General features: G+C 40.2%; 1 protein-coding gene across 5 annotated transcripts in view; it reads left to right on the top strand.

Annotated features, from left to right (window-relative positions):
- The window catches only part of CTNND2 (catenin delta 2), a 1,111,183-nt gene that overhangs the window by 542,712 nt on the left and 544,711 nt on the right, over positions 1–23,760 (top strand). The window lies entirely within an intron of this gene.

The following is a 23,760-nucleotide window of genomic DNA, read 5'->3' on the forward strand; positions in this document are numbered from 1 at the left end:
TGGAGCCCACAGCCTGTGCTGACTCCAACAGACACTTCCTGCCCATCTGGGCCATGGTTCAGACCAACTGCAGGCGATGGTGTGGGTACCAGCCTTGCGGATTAGCTTCTGCCTGTGCTCTTCTGATGGCCTCCGTGAGTACCCTTGTGAGTAACACTGCCTTGGACCTGGGCTGTAGGCCGTCATGGGCTCTGTGCTTCTGCTGCCTCCAGCTCCACATGCCCAGCTTTGTTAACATCATTGTATTTATTTCTTTTTGGCTATGCTGGGTCTTCATCGCTGCACCAGCTCTTCTGTAGTTGTGGCAAGGAGGGGCTGCTCTCTAGTTGCAGTGCACAAGCTTCTCACTGTGGTGGTTTCTCTCGTTGCGGAGCTCCATGGTGCACGGGCTTCAGGAATTGTGACATATAAGTTCAAAGGTTTTGGCACACGGGCTTAGTTGTTCCAGAGCATGTGGAGTCTACCTGGATTGGGAATTGAACCAGTGTCTCCTGCATCAGCAAGCAAACTCCTCACCACTGAGACACCAGTGTAGCCCCCCAGCCCCTTTTTTGACCATACTTAGGATCCGTGGACCCTGGAAAGATGGCCATAACACTATTTTTTTTCTTGCTAATCTTACCTATATAACATTTCTACTGCTGTGCATGCATGTGTGGAAAATGGACCATCATATAGAACATATTAATAGTTTGCCCCCAAGATGAGCCTATCAGAAGTGGAGAATGGGCGAAAGCAAGTGGATAATGTTGTCATTTTGCCAGTATCTCAGGAATCTGGGAATATGCATGCTCTTTTTAACAAGTGAGTTTTTGATTGTCATTATTAGAGATGATTTTTTTAATTACAACATGATTTTTTTGATGCTTCAAATTAGAATGCAAGGGGGAAGCTGGTAATTTTGAACATTTTGAAAAAGAAAGAAAAAGGAGATTAAAATTTTATGATTGTTCATAGTCATTTTTACCCTTGAGTCTGTAGACTTTCTCCTAAATGTGATGTGTCATAATCTAGTTTTGATCTGATCATAGAGTTTGGAAGACACTAGCTAGCCTGTTTTGTCATATTTTCTTCAATGTTTTTCAAAGACAATGGATCCAAAGGAACCCATAAGTAATCTGATGGACGAGCATCAAGATATAGATGAAAGGTCTAGAACTCGGTGATAATCAATAGCTATTCTATTAATGATAATCAATTGGCCTTCCAGGTGAATGCAGTAGGATAGAACAGTCTCTTTTAAAAATTATTTTACCTTTTAAAATTAGGAAATAAAAGTTCCATGAAGTGTATTTTCAGTTGTACTCCTGAAATGTTTCCATAAAGTCTGCCATTAGGGAAGCTTACTCAAAAATGGCCATCTGTATCCGGGGATCAAAGTTGACTACGATCTTCAACTACATTCTATGTGAGTAAGCCACCGTATGCTGTAGCAGCACCTACATTTTTAAATGAGATTTCAAGAAATATCAACAAACTCCAGATGGATTTGGTCATCTTCTCTCCAGTGTTTTTGGAGGGGCTAGACTGGACCAGCTTGCAAAATTTATTTAATCTCCTTAATCGGTTTTAATATTTTCAGAGTCTGAACAGTTTTGGAGGGAGAAACAGATGTTGTGTGATAGCTCTTAGTTTTTCAGGAGCTGCTACTAAAATAATTACAGATTGGAAAACATACAGTCAGAAGTAATCTTCATTTGAGTCAGTTTGGCAAAAATAAAGGTGACAGGAAAGCTGTCTCACTTTTGTTTGCTTAATTCTTGCATTTCAGAATTGGGATGCAGATCATGTGAGAACAGCCAGGTACACAGCTGCTACGTTTGTTATGTTTCAGATTTTTGCCATTTGCTAAAACATGCATATCCCTCCACAGTAATTGAGAGCACTGCATTAACTGCATCCACTGTGTGGAAGAGAATGCAAATTTCTTTTTGGGGTTTGGGGTATTTACTACCATTTCAAGAAAACCTTCAGTATACATAGTGAAAGAGTTTTTTTTTTTTTAATATTTTACAATTTAATGGGAAAAGTTATACAGATTAATAACAATGTAGAGTTATGTGAAGCTATAAAATGTATGTAGTAAATTTTAACATAATTATTTAAGAAAAAATGTGTGCTCTGAAAGACAAACAAATTAATTAAGGACTTTCCTTGAAATCCAATGGTGAAGACCCTGTGCTTCCAATGCAGAGGACATGGGTTTGATCCCTGGTTGAGGAATTTAGATCCCACATGCTCTGCAGTGTGTAGCCAAATTAAAAAAAAAAAAAAAAATCCATTAAGATTCATGAAGTCTAAAGAAAATATTTGGGGTGGGGGAGAGAGAAATACCTTTTCAAGGAGGGGAAGCAAATCATATAGTAGAAATCATTTGGGGATTCCTACCTGTACTCCAGTTAGCTAAGGAAGATTTTTTTTTCTTTCATGTTGTTAGGAATTCATAGTAAATATGGTCACAGTGAATGAACACCCTACACCAAACTCATGGTTGACTATTCCTATGGTTTTAGTTAATAAAGTGGATATCAGTCTTGGCTCTTTTTATCCCTTAAACCCTGTTTTCTAACCAATAACCAGTTCTGCCATCTTAGTTTCAGGATCTAGCCAGGATCGGCCACCTCTCACCACCTCTTTACCTGCCTGGTCCACTGTCCCGTTGAACTAAAATGATTACCTTTACTGCATTACCAGTCTCCCAGCTTCAGTTGCCCAACAGTCTGTCTTCAAAACCAGAGTCAACATGATCTTTAAAAGCATAAATTAGGTCAAATTCCTAGTTCAAATACTTCCTTTGAGCTTTCAGATACTCAGAGTCAACATCAAAGGTCCGCCAGTGCTGGACTCTTCTCCATCTTCCTGGAGCTCTGTTGCCCCACTGAGCTCATCTTCTCATGCTGAACCCCTCCAGGGGCTGTAGGCTCACTGCTGTGGGATGCTCTCCTTCCTCAGGAACATTGAAGATGCTCCTCCCTCACCTGGGACTCTCCTCACATCTCATCACCTGCACCCTCTTATTATCTACTCAGGGAAGAAGACCCCATGATACTTTATTTACAGTTGAACCTTTGATACTATGTATCCCTGTTTCCTTTTTGCTACCTTCTAACATCCTATATATTTAATTATTTACACTATCATCTTTCTCTCTCAACTACAGATGAAGGAATTTTTGTCTGTTTGGTTAGCTACCAAATTTCCCAGTGCCTTAAAGAGGCTTTAGGCACACTGTAGGGAATCAATAAATATCTGATGAGTGAAAAAATAAAGTCCAACATATTTACAATTTAGTTTTATAATCATTTCCCTAGATAAAATCTCAAAAGTAAATTTTAGTTCTGGGTCACTTCTAGTTAACAAAAATAAACTCGAAATGATTAACTAAAATTGGTTCTAATTAATTTTGTCAATCTCTGTAGAGCTTGCCTTACCAATCAATTGAGAATGGCAAAGAAAACCAGAAATCTTTCTCTCTCATTTAAATAAAATCCTATTTATAAGGCACTGTTTACTGCTGCCAAGCTTAGCTTGACCTGGAGTTCATGAACGTCTGTCTCCTTGGCTCAGTCCTTTCCAATTCTTTAAAAAACAAAAAGAATGGAAAAAAAAAAAAAACAAAAACAAAAATTTGGGTCCGCATTTGCTTTTTGTATGACAAAGAAGGAAAGGATCCTTAAAATTATTTTTTTTTCTGTTGTAAATACATCTCTATATACTTTCTCAAGTATCTAGTACAGCTATGGCAAGGGGTTTTTGCTCTGACTTAATTCTCGAGAAGCATAAGTCAAAAGTTAGGAGATAGAGAATGATGCCAGGAATTGCTTCTTTCTCTAACTTACTAGGATCAAATAAGCACAAGTGATTGCTCAGAACACATAACTAGGAACCATGTTCTTATTATGCACCTGTTTATAAGCCTGAGAATGCAAATGAATTTGATCTCTGGTGTAAACTTCTTATTAAAAACACAAGTGAAAGAAAAGTGGTAGTACAAAAGGCAAACCCCCCAAAGGGTAAACCGTTAGCCTTTCCTGTGGATTTTTGAATGCTGGTAACTCAGATGGTAAAAAAATCCTTCTACAAAGCAGAAGACCCAGATTTGGTTCTTGGGTCAGGAAGCCCCCCTGGAGAAGGGAATGGCAACCCACTCCAGTATTCCTGCTTGGGAAATGCCATGGACAGAGACATGTGGCAGGTTATAGTCCATGGGGTCGCAAAGAGTTGGAAATGACTGAGTGACTAACACACATAACTGCAAAATGAAGAGATGGACGGATGGATGAATAGACAAGTAGGTAATCTTACTTGTTTAGACAGTTATAAGTACATTTGCAAGTTTCACATATAATTAACGTGAGAAATAGTGCTAAGAGTGTACCATACACCAAAAATAGGATTATTATTTGAATAATTTTCTAACTTGGCCAGAAGCAATATAATATAATTACAGTACATTTGAAATGGAACGGGAAAGCGGGAGCATTTAAATCAGCAAAGCTATTATGTTCGACTTGTGCAATTAATCTTTGCAAGGAATGGCAAACAGATTTTTAATGAGTTTAAACGTGGGACTAAGATCACTGGATAGTCCACACTTGGTATCAAGAATGAGGAGCAAGGAGTAAGCAAATACAGAGAATGGGGGTGGGGGAGGGGTGGGGGGACAAAATGGGGGAGGGCGGGGGAGGGGGGTTTGGCAGGGAGGTGGTGGCCCATGGAGGGTCCCCATGGGACAGAGGCAGTTTCTGGGTAGTTAATTTTGTTGTCCTTTTGCTTGTTTCTTTACATTGTGGTGGTTTACATGCTATAGACCAAAGTTAAGAAACACAGCTTGGAATCATAGCAGCTCATTTCTTTGTTGACATCTGTAATTATTTAAACAAAACACTCCATGATATGAAAGTCAGTTGCTTTCCGAGACCCCAGTAATGGAATTTATTTCCCATTTTTATTTCTAACTTCACTTCTTATTTGAATTCCTTTGCTTCAAATTTCCTGTTGACATTTTTTTTTAAATCATTGTAGCCTATTTCAGTATCCAGTTTATCATCCTGAAGAATTCCTTCCATCAGTGTACACATAATATCCTAAAACTGAAGCCTCTGACCTCAAATGGTGAAGATTGCCCACCCCAGGAAGTGGGCAGTGAAGAATAGGGAAACTGGGAGAGACCAAGGCCAGGACTCAGGTTGAGAGAAGTTGGCAGGTATTAGCGCTTTGTTATAGATCTAGTCCAAACTGAATACCAGGGAGCCGGGCTCTACCTGACGTAGAGGAGGGGGTCACCTGAGTCCTCTGCCCGACAAGTCATTAAATGCGAGCTCCAAAAAGCCTAGACTTTAGACCTGTGACATCTCTTGCCCTCAACTCTTTGTTCTTGGCTGGAAATTATGTCCTCTGTTTGGTCCAAGTGGCCATAATTTGCAGAAGTGTGTTTAGATATCACTGAATCTGCCTGCCAATGCAGAAAGATCCCCTGCAGTAGGAAATGGCAACCCATTCCAGTATTCATGCTTAGGAAATCCCATGGACAGAAGAACCTGGTGGGCTACAGTCCACAAAGAGTCACAAAGAGTCAGACATGACTGAGCAATTGAGCACACAAGCACAGGTTATAATGAGGAGCGGGGCATTCATTTGTGAGCAAGGTCAAATTTCTGTGACCCTCTGTGGAGGCCTTGAAACCACCTGCTATGGTCTGAATATTTGTGTCTGCCCAAGATTCATATGTTTAAATCCTAACCCCCCAAAGTATTAGTATTAGAAGGTGTGGGGCCTTTGGGAGCCCCTTAGACCATGAGGCTAGGACCCACAGGAATGGGATTAGTGCCTTTATGAAAGAGACCCCACAAAGCTCCCTCCTCCCTTCTGCCATATGAAGACTGGATGAGAACTGTTTGACCAAAGCAGGTTCCTCACCTGACCATGCTGGCATCCTGATCTCAGACTTCCAGCCTCCAGAACTGACAGCAATAAACGTCTGTTGTTTATAAGCCACACTGTCTGTGGCAGTTTTCTTAGATCAGTCCAAAGGGACAAAGACATGACTATAGCCTGGTCACCCACCTGTCACCTTTTGTTAATTCAGCCCAGATCATAGGACTCAACATAACTTGAGTGTCAAATAACAATGCAACACTGATACTAACATCACTTTATTCTTTAAATTTTTAACCTTTACCAGGAGTTTATGAAGAAGCTACAGAGCATCTCTTAGAAGCAGTGACTCAGTCCTTATTTCTTTCTGATCTAAATTTATTGCTCAGAAAATAATTTCCCCAAACCTTGAGTACAAACATTTGAATTTTTTTTAATGTCACTCTATTGTTTCCTCATTTACAAGGAGTGTTGGCTCAACTCAGCACAAATCCCTTCCAGCTCTGAAATTCAGGGATTTTATAGTACTAGTTCACTGAAGCTAAGATATGCTCAAGATGTTTAAGGTCATCCACACTGGAGGGCAGGGGAAGAGACTCCACAGGGACCTTGACCCCTTGCCTCTAGGCTTAGTCCACCCCCAGGAAATGTCGACCACGGGATGCTTGAAGCTAGAATAGCAGAGACATTCCTAGTTCTAGTAGGTCAGAGGTTTGTGAGCAATCTCTGACTCTTAAGTCTTAGTGGGCCTACTCCCACCTGGCCTGTTTCTCAATCCTTGAATTATTTTTACATTTAGTCTCAGGTTCTTATAAAAGGGCTGGCTTTGACCTGACATGGGGACTGTTGTGCCTTCTGCACTCTGTTTGCATATTTGGCCATGCACAGATAAGACTTGAAAATGCTTCACTTATTTATGCATGCAGTCGATCCAGCACATTTTTACTTAGGGACAGTTTTGTCCATCAGACTTCCGGGGTTTGAGATTCGGCACTAAACAAAATGAGCAAAGTCCCTGCCTTCAGGAAGTTCACACTCAGTGAGAGGAGAAAGAAAATTGAAGAGCCATGTCGAACTATGAGGGGCTTCACCGGTGGCTCAGTGGTAAAGAATCCACCTGCCAATGCAGGAGACACAGGAGATGCAGGTTCGATCCCTGGGTTGGGAAGATGCACTGGAGAAGGAAATGGCAACCCACTCCAGGGAGTTGTAGCCTGGTGGGCTATAATCCATGGGGCCACAAAGAGTCGGAGATGACTAAGCGGCTAGCACTAACTGACAGGACTGGAATGAGGCCACACTTAGGAACAGATAGAAAAATGCAATGTCACTTTGGGAGTAGAACACTGGTTAATTAATGGGAACGCCATACTAGAAAACAGTATTAAGGGTACATTTGGGATCCTCATACATGCATTTCTCAATGTGAAAATATGAATGAAATCTAGTGACTCCACTTTTAGGCTACCCTGATTCAAATTAAACTTGGAAATTGGCCAGGCAATTAAGGAAACAGATGACAAATATTAGACCTGAATTCCAAGCTTTATTCTTTACACTTTTCCACTGAATTTCTTCTATAGACATCCATTTTCTACTGCTTGCTAGATTACTGTTTTTAAGTGATATCGGAAGCTTTTAGCAGGCTGTGGGTGAGGAGTGCCAGAGTCTCACCTTGTTGGAGGTGCCCTCTGCCTATTTGTAGAATGAACTTTTGAGGGCAGAATGTACTGGAAGCAAGGCCATTAAATCTTTTGTCAAAAGGGCCTAAGAGCTCTGTCCATTCCAGTTGGGTGATCTTGTCAAAGTGATGGGTGATCTTGTCAAGATGATGGGTAAATATTATTGTTTGAGAAAGGTTCAGCTTCATCAAAATTCCAAGCATAAACTTTGCAAGATTGCAATATCATTTGATCTGATTGTTTGAGGTATTAACCATCAGACACTTTTTTGGCACAAGGTTTGTACCAAACTCAAGGTTTGTGAGAGGTTAGAAGAATGTAGAATCTGAATTCATTTGAAGGCGCTTGCAACATGGTGCTGGTGCTTAGTCACTCAGTCGTGTCCAGCTCTTTGTGACCCCATGGAGTGTGGCCCGCCAGCTCCACTGTCGATTCTCCAGACAAGAAAACTGGAGTGGGTTGCCATTTCCTTCTCCAACTTGCAACATGATATTGACCTAAATACATATGTAAAATCATAAAATATTAAACAGAAATACAATGTTGACTAAACATATACTCTTTCCACATGGGTTAGAAATTTATATTAGAATGGATTTATCATTAGTTGTCACTTGTTTTGAAGTTTTAAATGAAGTATCTTTTAATATCTTTCTGCAGTCTGGGGGATTCATGATATGTGGAGAAGAGATGCTTCTAGGAACTATCTAGGAACATTTTCCATTCTGAGATCAAGTACCTCAGCACTGTATTGATTGGCCTTCCCAGATGGCACTAAAAGAACCTGCCTGCCCATGCAGGTAGACGTGAGACTTGGGTTCCATCCCTGGGCAGGAAGATCCCCTGGAGGAGGGCATGGTAACCCACTCCACTATTCTTGCCTGGAGAATCTCATGGGCAGAGGAGCCTGGTGGGCTACAGTCCATGGGGTCGCAAAGAGTCAGACAAGACTGAAGCAACTTTACAGGCACGCATGCAGATAAAATGCATGAAGGTCAGGCAGCTTTAAGACTATCACTTTATTTGTTGTTTTTCTTCTCAGCTTTTAAAAAGTGCAAAAAAGTTGAATATCATTTATTTTTCAATCTGTTGTAGTTAATACGATAAAATAAAACCTTTCCATTGCTTGCTGCTGAGTAGAACTTAAGGCACAGTTTCCATAGTTAAGACACCACTTATTTTTCTAAGTTGGCAAAGTAAGACTATTTTCAGAGATAAAGCTTGAATGAAGATCTAGGACACTGGTCCTCATATTTGGAAGACAGAGCTCTTTTTATCACCATTAGCGTTGTTGTACTCCAAGTGGTTTAAGCTTTTTAAGCTCTGTAAACCATGTAGTAAAGTAACAATAATAAAAACAAAACTCAAATCCGCATCAAGCTCTCTGCTAAGCACTTTCCATGTATTGTCTCATTTAATTTTTACCTTCTTTTTTGTGTTTTATAACAAATATTTGAGTAGACCAGCACTATGATCTCTATTGCATAAATAAACAGATTCAGATGCAGAGCAGGGGTTATATGCCCTGGTATTTGCTTTAGGGGCTGGTTTGTGGAATCAAGGAATCCAGCATTTTTCTTTGATGCTTGTGGATCACTAAATCTAAATCATCTTTGCAAAACTGAAGTTCATAGAATTTTTATGCTGGTGATTTTCTCCAATACGGTCTTGTGTCACATCCTTAACTTTTTCTTGTCCAAGGTAATAATCTCACATACGCGGTCCATAGTTAGGACTTCCCACTTCCACTGCAGAGGACACCGGTGGTTCTGTCCCTGGTTGGGAAGTAATGCTGTGTGACATGGTCAAAAAACCAACCAAACAAAACTTCATATCTGATCTCCTGGATTGGGGTGAAGATAAAATGAAAAATAGGGTACAGAAAAATTAGGAACAGGAGAACTGGCCTGAAGCACAAGTTTGCTGCAGGAATTCTAAGGAACGTCAATAGGCAGATATGCCTTATGAGTCTGTTAAGGAAATAGGTGGTCACATCAGGGAAAGGCTATGACTATTTGCAGAACACTGTTCCCCTGGTCCCAAACAGAGAAATAGTGAACTTGAAAAGAAAGACTTGCTTGCTCTCTGATTCATTCCCCAATTTTTTCACCTATATCTGCTCAGATACTGTTTTCATTAAGAGAGTTTCACATATACAAGTTCGCCTGAAATCCCCCAGCTTGTGTAGAAATGCACTTTAGGAAAACTCATCTCTGCTTATATTTCCTGGACTCACAGTGTCCCTGGTTTTCTCGTGTTACTCAGAATCCAACAGCTAGTTAGGACTTTGCTCCCATCCTTATATCAGTGAACCCCACCATCTGTGCTTCCTCCCATGCATCTCTGTGGGACTAGGAGACATTCTCTTTCATGGAAGTTAGCCACTGGGTTTCCATTCCTTCACAGATCCACAGTCACATTCTTGAACTTAGAAGTAAGCAAATTCTCAGGGATTTCCCCCAGGATAGCATTGGTGAAGCCTGGAGAGAAAAACAGGGTCAAAAGTCAAAAGGCTTTCTTATCCATTCATCTGCTGATGGACATCTAGGTTGCTTCCATGTCCTGGCTATTATAAACAGTGCTGTGATGAACATTGGGGTACACTTGTCTCTTTCCCTTCTGGTTTCCTCAGTGGATAAGAAAGCTGTGGTACATATACACAATGGAGTATTACTCAGCCATTAAAAAGAATACATTTGAATCAGTTCTAATGAGGTGGATGAAACTGGAGGCTATTATACAGAGTGAAGTAAGCCAGAAGGAAAAACACCAATACAGTATACTAATGCATATATATGGAATTTAGAAAGATGGTAACAATAACCCTGTGAACGAGACAGCAAAAGAGACACTGATGTATAGAACAGTCTTATGGACTCTGTGGGAGAGGGAGAGGGTGGGAAGATTTGGGAGAATGGCATTGAAACATGTAAAATATCATGTATGAAACGAGATGCCAGTCCAGGTTCTATGCATGATACTGGATGCTTGGGGCTGGTGCACTGGGATGACCCAGAGGGATGGTGTGGGGAGGGAGGAGGGAGGAGGGTTCAGGATGGGGAGCACGTGTATATCTGTGGCAGATTCATTTTGATATTTGGCAAAACTAATACAATTATGTAAAGTTTAAAAATAAAATAAAATTTAAAAAAATTTTTTTAAAAAGTCAAAAGGCTTTAAAAGATGATATTTATTCAGCACTAGCTAAATGCAAGACTCTTTGGCTCTTTACATGTATTATTAACTTGTTTAATCGTATCAGTTCTTTTAGGACCACAACACTAAATATGGCCCAGCTAATAAACTACAGACCTGGAAGAGGGTTGAAGTCTAGTGGTCAGATTCCAGAGCTTATGCAAGTTACACTGTGCTCTTTTTGCCTCTCATCAGCCAACATTATTAAGCTTCAAAGGGGTTACAATCAGATGACAGTGGACTCCAGCAGTGTCTGAACATTGTTGGAAGTAGATAACATTCTGCAACTACCCTGGTTGCAACCATGGAAGAAGGCAAGGAGCTGAAAGGCTGTGTTTTGGAGTCTGAGGTCTGGAGTCACCAAAAATGATGGCAAGCATCTGCTCTAAGGGAGGCTATGAAAGTGTATTCTGGCATGAATTAAGAGATGGCTCCCAAAGAATCTACCTGCAAGGCAGGAGATGCTAGTTCAACCCCTGGGTTGGGAGGATCCCCTAGAGGAGGAAATGGCTACCTACTCCAGTAGTCTTGCCTGGAGAATTCCATTGACAGAGGAGGCTGGTGGGCTACAGTTCATGGGGTCACAGAGATGAACACAACTAAATGACTAAGAACCAAAAGTGCATTTGAGGAATAATCAAGCAAGACCATTAGGAACCAAAATTATGCTTCCTCTTCTTTCAGTTCAGTTCAGTCGCTCAGTTGTGTCTGACTCTTTGTGACCCCATGGACTGCAGCATGCCAGTCTTCCCTGTCCATCACCAAATCCCAGAGTTTACTCAAACTCACGTCCATTGAGTCAGTGATGCCATCCAACCATCTCATCCTCTGTCGTCCCCTTCTCCTCCCGCCATCAATCTTTCAAATGAGTCAGTTCTTCTCATCAGGTGGCCAAAGTATTGGAGTTCCAGCATCAACATCAGTACTTCCAATGAATATTCAGGACTGATTTCCTTTAGGATGGACTGGTTGGATCTCCTTGCCATCCAAGGGATTCTCAAGAGTCTTCTCCAACACCACAGTTCAAAAGCATCAATTCTTTGGCACTCAGCTTTCTTTATAGTCCAACTCGCTCATCCATACGTAACTACAGAAAAAACCGTCTAGCTTTGACTAGACGGACTTTTGTTCGCAAAGTAATGTCTCTGGTTTTTAATATGCTGTCTAGGTTGGTCATCACTTTCCTTCCAAGGAGCAAGTGTCTTTTAACTAATGGCTGCAGTCACCATCTACAGTAATTTTAGAGCCCCTAAAAATAAAGTCTCTCAGTGTTTCCACTGTTTCCCCATCTATTTGCCATGAAGTGATGGGACCAGATGCCATCAATGTTGAGGTTTTTTTTTTTGGAGAATATTTTAAATTTTATTTTGTTTTAAAACTTTACAGATTTGTATTAGTTTTGCCAAATATCGAAATGAATCCACCACAGGTATACATGTGTTCCCCATCCTGAACCCTCCTCCCTCCTCCCTCCCCATACCATCCCTCTGGGTCGTCCCAGTGCACCAACCCCAAGCATCCAGTATCGTGCATCAAACCTGGACTGGTGACTTGTTTCATTTTAAGTCAACTTTTTCACTCTCCTCTTTCACTTTCATCAAGAGGCTCTTTAGTTCTTCTTCACTTTCTGCCTTAAGGATGGTGTCATCTGCATATCTGAGGTTATTGATATTTCTCCCGGCAATCTTGATTCCAGCTTGTGCTTCTTCCAGCCCAGCGTTTCTCATGATGTACTCTGCATAGAAATTAAATAAGCAGGGTGACAATATACAGCCTTGATGTACTCCTTTTCCTGTTTGGAACCACTCTGTTGTTCTATGTCCAGTTCTAACTGTTGCTTCCTGACCTGCATATAGGTTTCTCAAAAGGCAGGTCAGGTGGTCTGGTATTCCCATCTCTTTCAGAATTTTCCACAGTTTATTGTGATCCACACAGTCAAAGGCTTTGGCATTGTCAATACTGGTGAAAAAATAAGGCATAAAATGGGGGGGGGGGGTGTTAAACATTCTGTCATTTTACAGGTTGCACACAAGTACCACATTTCCAACTCTTATGTTGACTATGAGGGCTACTCCATTTCTTCTAAAGGATTCTTGCCCACAGTAGTAGATATAATGGTCATCTTAGTTAAATTCACCCATTCCAGTCCATTTCAGTTCACTGATTCCTAGAATGTCGACGTTCACTCTTGCCATCTCTTGTTTGACCACTTCCAATTTGCCTTGATTCATGGACCTAACATTCCAGGTTTTTATGCAATATTTCTTTTTACAGAATTGGACTTTACTTCCATCACCAGTCACATCCACAACTGGTGGTGTTGTTGCTTTGGCTCCATTTCTTCATTCTCTCTGGAGTTATTTCTCCATTGATCTCCAGTAGCATATTGGGCACCTACCAACCTGGGGAGTTCATCTTTCAGTGTCCTATCTTTTTGCCTTTTCATACTGTTCTTGGGGTTTTCAAGGCAAGAATACTGAAATGGTTTGCCATTCGCTTCTCCAGGGGACCACATTTTGTCAGAATTCTCTACCATGACCTGTCCATCTTGAGTGGCCCTACACAGTATGACTCATAGTTTCATTGAGTTAGACAAGGCTGTGGTCCATGTGATCAGATTGGTTAGTTTCCTGTGATTGTGGTTTTCAGTCTGTCTGCCCTCTGATAGAGAAGGATAAGAGACTTATGGAAGCTTTCTGATGGGAAAGACTGACTGAGGGTGAAATTGGTAAAAAGTCCACTTATTTACCAATGAAGAATCAATGAATATTCTGATTTCTTAAGAAGAAAAATTGGAAAGAATGCCAACTGTGGGGTCAAAAGTCCTGGCACCACCACCAACTAGCTCTGTGACCTTGAAGAAGTGATGTCACCTCTTTAGGTCTTAAAAATGTGAATAACACTACAAAAGTTTTCACATGAGACAATATAATGACATGTCAATTGTCATGCAGATATAATATGATGAATTAATATTGCTTCTCCATGGTGGAGCTTGATATATATAGCAATTCTGCTTCTAGAACATTTTAAGTTTTGAGACTATCTGTACAAAATAGCTCTGAGGCCTTTACTCTGGATAATGTTTTGAGGAAAAACAATTTATGATAAAATTTTTAATTGACAGAACATATTGAAAGCTGCCTTCCCAGGTGTTAGGATTGAGATGTAGAAGTGTACAAGTTAACGCATGAGCAGAACTTTTTCTGCTCCTATGTGATACAGCTCTCTGCTGGGTCACAGCACCTGTGTCTAGCCACTGTGAGACCATAAATCTTCCTATTGTTATAAATACAGTATCAGATAGAACTAGTGACAGATTTCCTCTTCTTAGGCTCCAAAATCATTGTGGATGGTGACTGCAGCCATGAAATCAAAAGACAATTGCTTCTTGACAGGAAAGCAATGACAAACCTGTAGAGTGTGTTGAAAGCAGAGACATTACTCTGCTGACAAAGGTCCATATAGTCAAGGCTATGGTCTTCCTAGTGATCATGTATGGTTGTGAGAGCTGGACTGTTAAGAGGGCAGAATGCCGAAGAATTGATGCCTTCAAACTCTAGCGCTGGCAAAGACTCCTGAAAATCCCTTGGACAGCAAGGAGATCAAACCAGTCAATCTTAAGGGAGATCAATCCTGAATATTCACTGGAAGGACTGATGCTGAAGCTGAAGCTCCAGTATTTTGGTCATCCGATGCGAACAGATGACTCATTGGAAAAGTTCCTAATGCTGGGAAAGATTGAGGGCAGGAGAAGAGGGTGTCAGAGGATGAGATGGCTGGATGGCATCACTGATTCAATGAGCATGGACTTGAGCAAACTCTGGGAGATGGTGAAGGGCAGGGAGTCCTGGCGTGCTGCAGTCAGTGGGGTCTCGAAGGGTCAGACACAACTGGGCAACTGACCGATAACAGCAGGTACAACTGGGGAGTTTCCCGAACATGAGTCTCTATTCTACACTCACTATGCCCTATTTTCGGAGAAGGCAATGGCACCCCACTCCAGTACTTCTGCCTGGAAAATCCCATGGACGGGGGAGCCTGGAAGGCTGCAGTCCACGGGGTAACTGAGGGTCGGACACAACTGAGCGACTTCACTTTCACTTTTCGCTTTCCCGCATTGGAGAAGGAAATGGCAACCCACTCCAGTGTTCTTGCCTTGAGAATCCCAGGGATGGGGGAGCCTGGTGGGCTGCCATCTATGGGGTCGCACAGAGTCGGACACAACTGAAGCAACTTAGCAGCATGCCCTATTTTACACAGCAAAAATGCAGAGCAGGCTGGTTTTCACACGTGGGTAAAACCAACACTGTCTCTTTGATGCAGGGAGGAAAACCAAACACAATCCTTCTTCCCTTGGGGAGCATCAAGAAGTAGCAGAACCCATTAAAATCTATTGCCCAGATGATTGAATTAGATTCTAAATGAGTGATGGTAATAACTGTGCATTTGTCCAAGTGGATAAAGAGAGAAATATAATTTGTAGTCTTGTGGGTGCTGTACTGTGCAAAGGCTAATTCATAACAGTGGAGAAAAGTTCTATTGCTTTTAATTGTATTCATTTAGTAGCATCCATTCTCCTGGCATAGGAAAAGTTTCATTTTTTTCCTAAATAAATAAATAAGTAGATTCCCATCACCAATGGGGAAGATTTATGCTGACAGAATCTAATAGCGTAAGTCATCTTGTGTTGTTTCTCAAAGGCGCTTGAGCAAGCAGTCTTGGTTTGGATGGAAAGCAAAATGCTAAACTCCTATTATATGTGATGACTTTAATTCTGAGAAGAACAAACCTTCCTTGATAAGCATTTGTTACCATTATTTAAAGTAAGAAGTCTTCTTTTCTCATGCCCTTAGCTTCTCTCCTGTTAGAAATGTGCGATCACTTTTTGCATGACAAAATGATTGATTTTTAAACCAACACATCCAGAACTGAAAGGCAGAGGGAAGGAGGGAGGAGGTTATGATTCCCACGGAACTTTCTAAGCTGTCTCTGGAAGAGACTTTTAAAGGTCACTTCTTGCCACTTAGTTTGAACTCTCCTGTGGATACTTGGAAATCTAAATCAAGATCTATCTTGTCATGAAGTAGTAGGGGTGAGCCGCCTCTGTGTCACCTTTGTGCTTCACACAAGTATATGTGGTTTGGATAAATTATTTGTACCAACAGTGGGGGAATCATGGTCATAACATGTGTACCCTACAATACAGTTACCTGGAAGAAATTAGAAGGGAATCCAGAACACGGTGTTATTGTCACTCTACCTGGTGAAACAAGCAGGGTTTTTTGCACCAGGCTTCACCTTGGAAGCAGACAGGGAAAATACTGATTTTTCTGTTCCTTCTCTTCTGCATCTGGATGAAGCAGCTTTTAAAATCTACATCAATTTTACAGTTCAGTCCTACACTTGGTCTTTTTACTGCCAGTGTTTGGATAGTATACAGAACCCAGTGCCATGCATTCTTCCTAAAGAAAGTGAAATCACTCAATACAGTCAGACTCTTTGTGACCCCATGGACTGTAGCCTACCAGGCTTCTCTGTCCATGGGGTTTTCCAGGCAAGAGTACTGGAGTGGGTAGCCATTTCCTTCTCCAGGGAATCTTCCCAACCCAGGAATTGAACCTGGGTCTCCCACATTGTAGGCAGACACTTTACCCTCTGAGCCACCAGGGAAGGCCCAGCATTCTTCCTAAGTCTATGAAAAAAAGAAAGCCAGAAATTGATCCCTACTTTTCCACCTAGACCTGGAAAACATCAATTATTTCCAACTTCAGTGTCATGATGCAAAAGTGAAGTTAAATTATTTGCCAGCTTTCAGTTTCTTAATACTCAAAAAATACTTGTAAGAAGGGATCCACAAAATGAGTTTTCTCATAGCATGGTGCATAGCATGAAGAAATCAGAAGATTCTTTTAAACAAAAATTATATTTTATTTGAATGCAAGTAAAATTGATGCTGAAGCTGAAACTCCAGTACTTTGGCCACCTGATGTGCAAAACTGACTCATTTGAAAAGTCCCTGATGCTGGGAATGATTGAAGGTGGGAGGAGAAGGGGCGACAGACAATGAGATGGTTGGATGGCATCACTGACGTGATGGACATGAGTTTGAGTAGGCTCTAGGAGTTGGTGATGGACAGGGAAGCCTGGCGTGCTTCAAACCATGGGGTTGCAAAGAGTCAGACATGATTGAGCAATTGAACTGAACTGAAAATTTATTTAGAACATAGGCAAAGCTAAATAACTATTATGCTAATCATATTTCTTTCTTTTCTTTCTTCTGATTGTATTGAAATATAATTGATACACAGTACAGTAGAAATTTAAGATGTACAGTGTAATGATTTGACTTACATACATCATTAAATGGGCTTCCCTGGTGCCTCAGACTGTAAAGAATCTGCCTACAATGCAGGAGACCTGGGTTCAGTCCCCAGGTAAGGAAGATCCTGTGGAGAAGAGAATGGCTACCCAGTTTATTACTCTTGCATGGAGAATTAGCGTGGCAGGCTACAGTCCATTGGGCTGCCAAGAGTTGGACACAACTGAGTGATTGACACACATCATGAAATGATTATCCCAAGAAATTCATTGACCATTCATCTTCACATGAAGAAATGAAATTTTAAAAATGGGGAAAAATTGTGTTTATGATGAGAACACATAGGATTCATTCTTCTTTAACAACATTCGTATATAACACACGGCAGTCTGAATTATGTTCATCATCCTGTACATTACATCCTCAGTACTCCTTTACCTTATAACTGGAAGTCTGTAGCACCCTTTGACAGCCTTCATCTGATTCCTTCTTCCCCCACCAGAAATCTCATCTCTTTTTCTGTGAGTTTGTGTGAATGGTTGATTGTTTTTGAACTATAATTAACCTACAAGACTATGTTAGTTCCTGTTATATAATATAGTGATTTTTTTCTGTGCATTTCAGAATGATCACCAAGATAAGTCTAGTTATCTTGATATATCATCACAAATATTACGTAGTTATTGACTAATATTCCCCACAGTGTACATTTTATATCTGTGATTCTTTTATTTTATGGCTAGATTTGTATTTCTTAATCATCCTCACCACTTTCTACATTTATTGACTTATTATATTTTTATAAGTAAAATCCTAACGTCATTGAAGAAGTGTTACAGAGAATACAGGACAACCCAAAAGGAGAGGATCAAGTAAATAATTTGCTACTTAAATGTTTCTTCAACCTATGGCTCATTTTAAATATGTTAAAGCTTATGAAGTGTTACTTGTGATAAGATAAAATTTTACTAATAACAGTACTCCATAAGACAATGCCTCAATTCTTCATAAATCAATATCACTTATTTTTAGAAAGTTGCTGCTGCTGCTTAAGTCACTGCAGTCATGTCCGACTCTGTGTGACCCCATAGATGGCAGCCCACCAGGCTCCCCCGTCCCTGGGATTCTCCAGGCAAGAGCACTAGAGTGGGTTGCCATTTCCTTCTCCAATGCATGAAAGCGAAAAGTGAAAGTGAAGTCGCTCAGTCATGTACGACTCTTAGCGACCCCATGGACTGCAGCCTACCAGGCTCCTCCACCCATGGGATTTTCCAGGCAAGAGTACTGGAGTGGGGTGCCATTGCCTTCTCTGTTTAGAAAGTTACTTGTCATCAAGTTTTAAATAACTTTCAAGCAGAGTAATGTAAATCTAACAAAAGTTTAAAATGGACTTCCAAAGGAAAAGTACAAGTATGCATGGAAGGAAAGAAAGAGAATCAAATTCTATCTGTAATGAAAAATACATTACATGAAGGCAATTTTGAATTTGTTTTTAATGAGGTTTTGTGTGTGTGTGTGAGGATTGCATCATGGCAAGTAATCCTGAGTTATATATTCTTCCAATATACTAGGACTAAGATAGAATCTTGCATAGATGGAAAACTGCCCCTATTTCTCATAAATAATTCTGAGTCTAATCTTTTTGGTTCTAACTCCATATGATTTATAATAAGCAATGACAAATTTTCCAGTAATTAACGTGTTGCAGGACAATAACAAAGAGACTGTGGTTAGGTCTCAATAAATCTGGAGAAGGAACATAGTTTCAAATTCTTGCAATGTCCTGTCTCCCAAGAGCTAATATATTTTGTGTCATATTGGGACATCTTTTAGTGGCTGGTGGTTTCATTCTTCAAAACATGGTGTTATCACCATGTTAGAAATCAGCCTCTGATAACAGCCTTTTAGTGTTAAAATCAGACTCTGATGACAGCTTTCCCCGACATTGACCCCTTAGGATGCTGTTGAAGATTTATTTGTTCAGTAGTTTTGTCTGTTATAAGTAAGGAGCTGTATTTTAGGAGAGACATGTGGTGGGAAGGGCACACACTTTGAAGTCGCTGAGATCTTGGCCAGCTTCCTTTGTGACTTTCTAGCTCTATTGTTCAGTCCCCAAGCCTGTAAAATGGAGGTAATGCCACTTACATTTTCGGTGTCCCCTTGAAAAAATGCACAGTGTGAGAGCTGTAAGTTAAGCTCAGAAGACAGCATCTCAGATAGCTCTGAGAAACTGCTCCAAAGAGGCAGGGGGGAATAGGTTAGTACATATGTGATTTTGGTGGAGGGGAAATGCATATTTTTATATACTGAGGCTTTTTTTAAATGTCAGTGTCTGTACCTGGCTGGAGTCAGTATATTCAGAATAATTGTAATTTTTCCAGAATTTTAAATGTTCTGTTTTTAATGCACTTTTCTTTTATAATTTTGTATTAAAATATTTGAGAAATGTTGATTAATTTTGGTGACCAAATATCTCCAAAGTTGAAATTACTAAAATTTTTAAAATTTTGTCTTTGCTAGGTTATTTTGGTTTTAGCATTAAATATTACCTCAGGTCAATCTCTATAAGGGGTTTGTTTAATTCCTAATTCTATAAAAGCATAGTTCAGGGAACTGTACTGGTACACAGCCTGTTTAACTAAGGCCTTACCAGATGAATCTAAAGCCTACCTTTATTTTGGTTAAAGAAAAAAAAAAATCAAGCACATATTTTTTGCAGAAGGTCTCTGCTAGTCATGAGGGGTGGTCATCATCGTGAAGAATTTGAGTGTTTTATAGATATGAGGAGCTACAACAACTGAACTCGTAAAATCAGTTCCTGAAAATACCTATCTGAAGAACTGTTCTGCCAGTTTTTCCCTGAGCAGAGTGCCTCACTTCTGCTCTCTATCCTGAACTCCTTTTAAGGAGTGTTGAGAATCAGCAACTACAGCAGCACTTGATCCAGTCCTTCTAAAGGCCGATGGCAAGTGCGCATGGCACGTGCCAATTTGTAGATGACACTGGGTATTTGAGAGGGTCCCAGTTGTATATGTGAAGCATCTGAAACAGGCAGGGACTCACTGTTGGTAACTGTTGATGAGAACAATAGAAATTTTTCTCCAGGAATTTCTTTCTTCAACCTAAAGTTGATCAACGTAATATACTTACATTATGATGAATTTCAAACATACGTATTTCAAACAAATGTATGCACAGACCGCAAGGCACAAAATTCTTCAAGTTTTCATTCAAATGAAGTATTTAAGTTTCCTGTCTGAGCTTTTCTTCTTCCTGAAAACAGCCAATGTTGTATAAATTACTGGATATGGGTCAACATGCTCATTGGTGTAACTGAGAATCTATAGAATTAAGAGAACCTTGCATAACTTCAAGTCACTCAGCATCTAGTTGTATTTTGCCTTTAAAAAAAAAAATAATGGATCAGACATTGTCAGATAACATCACCAATTACTGTGCTCCAAAGCAAAGTCTTTTAAAGTTTCAGCAGAGTGCATAGTAGAAAGTGAATTTTCTGTGCGAAAGAGCAACTTTATAACAATTTCCCAGCTCTTCCCCATAATCAGTATTCCGAGTCATATACATATATAATAATTGTTAAAATTATATGACCTAAAATATTTGCGTTTTCTGAAAAACCTGGGACTATGTGGCCGAAAAACCTGAGATTTTGTGGCATTTTTAAAAGGTTTAGTTTGTTTTATTTTGAAAAATCTTTTTAGAAAAAGCATAAAACTTGATCATTATGTGACGGTATATTTTTCCATGTGAAGTTGCTTTAGTTGTGTCCATATCTTTGGGAATCCATAGACTACAGCCGCTAGGCTCCTCCGTCCATGGAATTCTCCATGCAAGAATACTGGAGTGGAATGCCATGCCCACCTCTAGGGGAATCTTCCCGACCCAGGGATCGAACCTGGGTCTCCTGCACCTCCTGCATTGGCAGCTAGGTTCTTTACCACTAGCACCACCTAGGAAGCCCATATTTTTCCATAGCAACTTGATTTCCCTTTGTGGAGCATGAAATGCATTTCTGTTTACCCATATATTCTCTTCATTAATTCAGAGACTTGTAATAAAACTATATCAGCCATAATAGTTGAAAGACTAGGATTAAAAAAAAGCGAATATTGAATTCCATTTCTCTTTTTATTAATGTTCTAAGGCCCGGTTTTCCATCCTGTCTGTGCTAGAGTTGGATACTTAGCCCGGAGGGATGTAATAGTTCTTATCCACACAAACATATAACATCATTAAATAAGCTAATCCATTATTTTTAAAGTTTCTTCCTGAAGCATGCTTAGCCTTCGAATTTACAATTACGCCTGGAATTATCCTTGTAATCACCATAGAAATTATCACTATCGGGGCAAACAACAGAGAAAAGCAATCTTTGGAATGCTGTGCTTGCCAGTTGTACTTATTTGGTTATACATAACTAAAGGATAATGCTAAGAAGAAGGATATGTCATTACATTTATTTTTTTTAATGTAAGAATGTATTATTCTGTTGCATTGTTTAATTTGAATAAGTCCTAGTCAGTTTTCTGTTACAAATTTAATATAAGCATATTATAGGATTTAGGCAGACAGATTTTTAATATGTGAATAATATAAGTAAAAATAAGTTTAAAATGTATTTCCTAATAAATAATGTGGCTTCCCCGATGGCTCAGTGGATAAAGAACTTGCCTGCATTGCAGGAGACACAGTAGATGCAGGTTCGATCCTTGGGTTGGGAAGATCCCCTGGAAGAGGGAATGGCAACCCACTCCAGTATTCTTGCCTGAGAAATCTCAACAACAGAGGAGGCTGGCAGTCATCTACGACTGAGTGTGCATACACAAGGTTTTCCACAAACAACAAGGCTTTTATGTGTCATTGGCATGCACAGTTGTGGGACAAGAATTTTGCTGTCCTTGATATATTTCTAAAGCCTCTGGTTCTAACTATGATTCTGCAACAAAAGTAGGGTGAGTTTAGGGAAACGTATGTCTCTATTGTACGGAAAAGTGGGGCACAAGAGAATGGTCATGCCCCAGGGACAGGCCTCCAAGTGAGGGTTCTTGGCTTCGTGTAGGATTTAAAAGTGAGCTATAATAGCAGTTATTGTTATAGATTCACTGCATGGAAAATATTTTCCAGAATTGTGAATTAATTAACTGCCTAGAATTGTTTTCTTTTCATACTTATGAACTATATAATGAAGGACTGCAATGCATTTTGCATAGCTTTCATTTCTTTAAAATTGCTGCTTTCTAAAATTCTCTTGGTTTCACATTTTGTTGGGGAACCCAACTACTGATCAGTAGAGTTTCACCCAAGAAATAGCAATAGTCGGATATTTCTGAATTTTTCTATATATTGCTTTTTTTCTTGTTATATTTATACTTAATTTTGAAGGATTGCTTATGCTTGTGACTGCAAGCAATCAGTACCCAGCCATTGTGTAAAAAAAATGATACTTATTGTACAACAAAGCCTGAGATTTTACCAACTGTAAACCCATAGAGTTAGGTGCCTCCCTCCTAATCCCTTCATCTATACCATGGCCTTTTCTCTTCACATTCAGCAGATTCTTAAGGTTATTTGCCTTTAGTGATTTAACTTTCTTACAGTATGAAATGATCAGATCAGATCAGATCAGATCAGTCGCTCAGTCGTGTCCGACTCTGCGACCCCAGGAATTGCAGCACGCCAGGCCTCCCTGTCCATCACCAACTCCCGGAGTTCACTCAGACTCACGTCCGTCGAGTCAGTGATGCCATCCAGCCATCTCATCCTCTGTCATCCCCTTCTCCACCTGCCCCCAATCCCTCCCAGCATCAGAGTCTTTTCCAATGAGTCAACTCTTCACATGAGGTGGTCAAAGTACTGGAGTTTCAGCTTTAGCATCATTCCTTCCAAAGAAATCCCAGGGCTGATCTCCTTCAGAATGGACTGGTTGGATCTCCTTGCAGTCCAAGGGACTCTCAAGAGTCTTCTCCAACACCACAGTTCAAAAGCATCAATTCTTCAGCGCTCAGCCTTCTTCACAGTCCAACTCTCACATCCATACATGACCACAGGAAAAACCATAGCCTTGACTAGATGAACCTTTGTTGACAAAGTACTGTCTCTGCTTTTGAATATGCTATCTAGCTTGGTCATAACTTTCCTTCCAAGGAGTAAGCGTCTTTTAATTTCATGGCTGCAGTCACCATCTGTAGTGATTTTGGAGCCCAGAAAAATAAAGTCTGACGCTGTTTCCACTGTTTCCCCATCTATTTCCCATGAAGTGATGGGACCGGATGCCATGATCTTCGTTTTCTGAATGTTGAGCTTTAAGCCAACTTTTTCACTCTCCACTTTCACTTTCATCAAGAGGCTTTTGAGTTCCTCTTCACTTTCTGCCATAAGGGTGGTATCATCTGCATATCTGAGGTTATTGATATTTCTCCCAGCAATCTTGATTCCAGCTTGTGCTTCTTCCAGCCCAGTGTTTCTCATGATGTACTCTGCATATAAGTTAAACAAACAGGGTGACAATATACAGCCTTGACGTACTCCTTTTCCTATTTGGAACCAGTCTGTTGTTCCATGTCCAGTTCTAACTGTTGCTTCCTGACCTGCATACAGATTTCTCAAGATGCAGATCAGGTGGTCTGGTATTCCCATCTCTTTCAGAATTTTCCAGTTTATTGT

The sequence above is a fragment of the Bos indicus genome, chromosome 20 (assembly GCF_029378745.1).
Source record: "Bos indicus isolate NIAB-ARS_2022 breed Sahiwal x Tharparkar chromosome 20, NIAB-ARS_B.indTharparkar_mat_pri_1.0, whole genome shotgun sequence".
Lineage (NCBI taxonomy): Eukaryota > Metazoa > Chordata > Mammalia > Artiodactyla > Bovidae > Bos > Bos indicus.